Here is a 5,235-nt window from a genome sequence, read left to right on the forward strand (position 1 = left end):
GGGTCAAACAGTTTTAGTCTTACAGGTTGCATCCATTGAAATTATCGAGGGAAATGGAAGAGTAACCCTTTAAATACTAGCCAAGAGAAATATTCATAAATAGTAAATTATACCTATTTCCCAATCTAGTTGTTTGTTTATGTCAAAAAAGGATTGGTTTGCCCTAGGGGTTTATTTGTAATTCTCTTATGGGCCTAGGGCTTCCTATCTGTCTATTTATTTGAGGAGTCTTTCTGTATTTCAGTGTAACAAAATAATAAGATTTGATCGTGGTTTTTTCTCCCTGACCTAAGGTTTTCCACGTAAATTAGTGTGTTTTCTCCTTTATTCTTTTATTTTTATCATGGTATCAGAGCAAGGGGACGAAATCCTAAGCCACAAAACCCTAGCCACCATTGATGAGTCTCCTTTGACGACCAATTTTGAGATAGCTGACACGATTAAGGAAGCTGTCCAACAATATCTAAAGACCGCTTTACCTCGCCTTCTTCAACAAATGAGTGTCGTCGGAACAACAACCCAATCTGTCGACGGACAGATCAGATTGCCCCCAACCAAAGAGAATCGGCGTCCAGATCTGAGGGATGCCCAGCCACCCTTCAGTCGCAGACTCATCGATCTCCCAGGTGCAGATGGTGTTCAGCGGACAGATCCGGTCACAGCAACCTTCGCGCATAACCCGGTAGATCTCCCAACAGTCGATCGCACACAACCTTCCTCGAATCTAGAACAGTCGACGACGACCAGATCTGTCAATCTTCCAGCAGTTTTTGCGCACAACCCAGGCGATCTCCCAGCAGGCTTCGCGCAACCCAGCAGGCTTCGATCGACAGCCCTAGGGTTCGAAGTCACAGCGACCTTTCTGCCTCGACCAGCCGCGGCTTCGCCGGTGGGTTTTCTAACCAGTAACATCCAGTGGTGGATCGGTCGGTCCTCTCTGACTGCAGTGACGCCGGTCCGGTCGCTTTTCCGGCGAACTCACCGGCAGGTCTGACCAAGGCGTGTTCTGATGAGATTACAAGCAGATTTCTTTTCCTCCAGCAACAGCTCGCTGATTTTGGGTCGGTGCTTGGTACAAACTCAAAAATTGCTCAACCGGAATCGTCCAATTTACAGATAGGCTCCGAGAACCCGGTAAACTCTTTCCATTCTTTACCCGCTACAAATTTATTATCTGGATTAATAGGACACTCTACAAGAATTATTATTGGAGAAAAGTTGAATGGCAAAAATTATTTCTCCTGATCCCAATCCATCCGAATGGCTCTGGAAGGAAGACAGAAATTTGGCTATCTAACTGGGGAGATAGCTAAACCTGAACTCGACAGTCCCCACGAACGTATCTGGAGAGCAGAAGATTCATTGCTACGATCAGTTCTGGTGAGTAGCATGGAACCCCAAATTGGCAGACCGTTACTTTACACGGCGACTGCCAAAGATATCTGGGATGCAGTACAGTAGTTGTATTCGTAGAAGCAGAATGCATCCCGCCTTTATACCTTACGCAAACAAGTCCATGAATGCAAGCAAGGAGCTATGGACGTCACGTACTTCAACAAATTGTCCTTGTTATGGCAAGAAATGAACTTATGTCGTGAGATTGTCTGGAGATGTACACATGATGGGACGCAGTATTCCAAACTTGAGGAAGCTGATCGAGTGTATGATGTTCTGGCTGGGTTAAATCCGAAATTTGATGGTGTTCGCAACAGGATCCTGGGCCAACGTCCTACACCGTCACTGAGGGAGGTGTGCTCTTAAATACACCTCGAAGAAGACAGGTCTAGGGCCATGAATATTTCAATAATTACGTCTATTAAGGCTGTTGCTTTTGTCACCAAGTCATCTGGATCAGACAGTGACAAGAAACCTCCACCTATCTGTGAGCATTGCAAAAAACCATGGCACACGAAAGACCAGTGTTGGAAGTTTCATGGCAAACCTCCAGATTACAAACGACGTCAGTCAAAGGACAAGGCTGGTCCTGGACGGGCTCTGGTCAGCGATTTGGCTAATGACAAGACCTTGACTCCGCCTCAAGCTGACAGTCAGAGTAACTTAAGTGTTGTTGGGGTCAGTGCAATTGCACACTCAGGTACGACTCAGTCTTTTGGCTTTATTAGCATTAATGGTAAATGACCCTAGATTGTAGACTCTGGAGCAACAGATCATATGACCGGGTCTTCTAATCATTTTACATTATATCACCCGAGTGTCGGCAATGAAAAGATTAGAATCGCAGATGGGTCCTTTGCCCCTGTTGCAGGGAAAGGACATCTTTCTCCATTTGATGGTTTAATATTGCATGATGTGTTACATGTTCCTAAAATTTCGAATAATTTACTTTTTGTTAGTAAAATTACAAGGGACCTGAACTGTCAGACTGTTTTCTCACCAGATATTGTTTTGTTTCAGGATCTGAGCTCGGAGACGACGATTGGCACTGCCCGGCACGATAGGGGGCTCTATTTCCTGACTGATGAAACTTCCTTTAAGGATGGTTATAGGACTAGTTTTATCTCTTTGCATTTCTCTACTGTTGAGACTGATTTTATGTTATGGCATTACCGTCTGCGACATCCCAATTTTCAATATATGAAGTATCTTTTTCTGCATTTATTTCGTAATATTAATATATCATCCTTACAGTGCGATGTGTGTATCCGGGCTAAACAAAGTCGTGTTTCGTTTCACTCTCAACCCTACAAGCCATCCAAACCGTTCAGTCTTATCCATAGTGATGTCTGGGGTCCCTCACCAACCACTACCTTTACAGGCAAACGGTGGTTCGTCACCTTTATTGATGATCACACCAGATTGACCTGGGTCTTCCTGTTGACCGATAAGTCTGAGGTGTCCTCTGTTTTCCAACAATTTTATGCGACCATAGAAACCCAATTCAACACAAAAATTGTCATTTTACGGAGTGACAACGGGCGTGAATTCATTAATCACTCATTTCGGGACTTCTTGGTATCTAAAGGAATTATCCATCAAAGCTCGTGTGCCTATACTCCCCAGCAAAACGGAGTAGCCGAGAGGAAAAATAGGCATCTAGTTGAGGTCGCTCGTTCCCTTATGATATCTACCTCTCTTCCTTCCTATCTGTGGGGCGATGCTATCCTCGCTGCAGCCCACCTTATTAACCGCATGCCTTCCCATGTCTTATCCTTCCATACTCCTCTTGACTGTTTCAAAGAATTGTATCCCAACACCCGGTTAATTCCTGACGTACCTCTGCGGGTGTTTGGATATGTTGTCTTCGTCCATACCCACAGTCCCAATCGTATAAAATTCACTCCTCGTGCTCAGAAATGTGTCTTTGTTGGGTATCCTCTCTATCAAAGTGGGTACAAGTGTTATCATCCCTCGTCTCGGAAGTGCTTTGTGTCTATGGATGTCACCTTTCTCGAGGATCAACCGTTTTTCCCCATTAGTCCTTTTCAGGGGGAGCGTCCTAGTGAAGAGGCTAACTGGTCCACGTACTCCATTCCCCAAGAGGTGTCGGCTGAACCTAAACATCCTAGCCCTATTCTTCCTAATCCTGTTCTTCTCACTAATCAAGCCCCTTGGATAACATACTACAGGAAGAATCTCAGGAAGGAAACAGTGCCACTTGTCACTTCTCCGGCTCCAGTTCATGAGTCTGACTCGGTCTCAGTTCCAGGTATGAATATTCCTGTTTGTGATACTAATGATTGTGTTGAGACTAATAATTGTAGAGTGGACAGAAATATAGAGATTGATGTAAATGATGAGAAAATAGAGGAAATTGATGCAAATGATGAGAAAATAGAGGGAATTGAGGAGGATGGAGAAACTGATGGAGAAGATAACACTGAAGAAATAACTCTAGCAAACGAGAATAATGGAAGGGAAGATGATTGTGTGGGAAGTCCTAACGAAAGATCCATAGATCAGATGGCTAGCTGCAGTCAGAAACGTGAAGAAGAGGAAAACCGTGATGCGTCTCTTGATCTTCCAATTGCCTTGAGAAAAGGGATTAGGTCATGTACAAAGTTCCCTATGCATAGTTACATGACAGACATATAGTAACCTATCTTCTGAGTTCAAGGCTCTTACTCCAGTCTAGATATGATAATGGTTCCAAGTAATATACGAGTTGCAATGGAAACTCCTGAGTGGAAGGCTGCGGTTATGGAAGAAATGAGAGCTCTAGAGAAAAATGGAACATGGGAACAGGTTGCTCTTCTTGAGGGGCACAAAACGATTGGATGTAAATGGGTGTTTACTGTCAAGTATAAATTTAATGGCTCAATTGACAGATACAAGGCGAGACTAGTAGCTAAAGGCTTTAACCAGACCTTTGGTATTGATTAATCTGAGACATTCTCTCATGTGGCCAAGCTCAATACGATCCGTGTACTGTTATCTGTTGCTGTTAATAAAGATTGGCCTTTGCACCAATTGGATGTGAAGAATGCGTTTCTTAATGGAGAACTCGAAGAAGAAGTCTATATGAGCCCTCCACCTGCTTCGAACACCAGTTTAACCATCGGGTTTGTAGATTGAAGAAGTCACTGTATGGGTTGAAACAGTTGCCAAGAGCCTGGTTTGACAGATTCACCACGTTTGTTAAAGCTCAGGGGTATGAACAGGGGCACTCAGACCACACGTTGTTTACAAAAAGGTCGAGTTCAGGAAAGACCTCAGTACTTATTGTGTATGTAGATGACATTGTTCTGACTGGTGATGATACTGATGAAATTATGAGACTTAAAACAAAGATGGCTGAAGAATGTGAAAATAAAAATCTAGGAAAATTGCGATACTTCCTTGGGATGGAGGTGGCTCGATCGAAAGAGGGTATCTCTGTCTCACAACGAAAGTATACTCTAGATCTCCTCAAAGAAACAGGAATGATTAGGTATAAACCTGTAGACACCCTTGCAGAGTATAATGCCAAACTGAGTAATATTAGTAATGGAGCTCTCGTTAGCAAAGAGAGATATCAGCGAGTAGTCAAGAAGTTGATATATTTATCTCACACAAGACCTGATATATCATATGCTGTGAGTGTTGTTAGTCAATTCATGCAAGCTCCCTATGAGGAACATATGACAGCCGTTGAACGCATCCTACGGTATTTAAAGAGCACTCCTGGTAAAGGTTTTCTATTCAAGAAGTCTAGTAAACGTGGTATAGAAGCATATACAGATTCGGACTGGGCTAGATCTGTTGTTGATAGAAAGTCTGTGTCTAAATATTGCACAT

This window comes from Benincasa hispida, chromosome 3 (assembly GCF_027475165.1).
Source record: "Benincasa hispida cultivar pf3 chromosome 3, pf3_genome.v1.1, whole genome shotgun sequence".
Taxonomy (NCBI): Eukaryota; Viridiplantae; Streptophyta; class Magnoliopsida; order Cucurbitales; family Cucurbitaceae; genus Benincasa; species Benincasa hispida.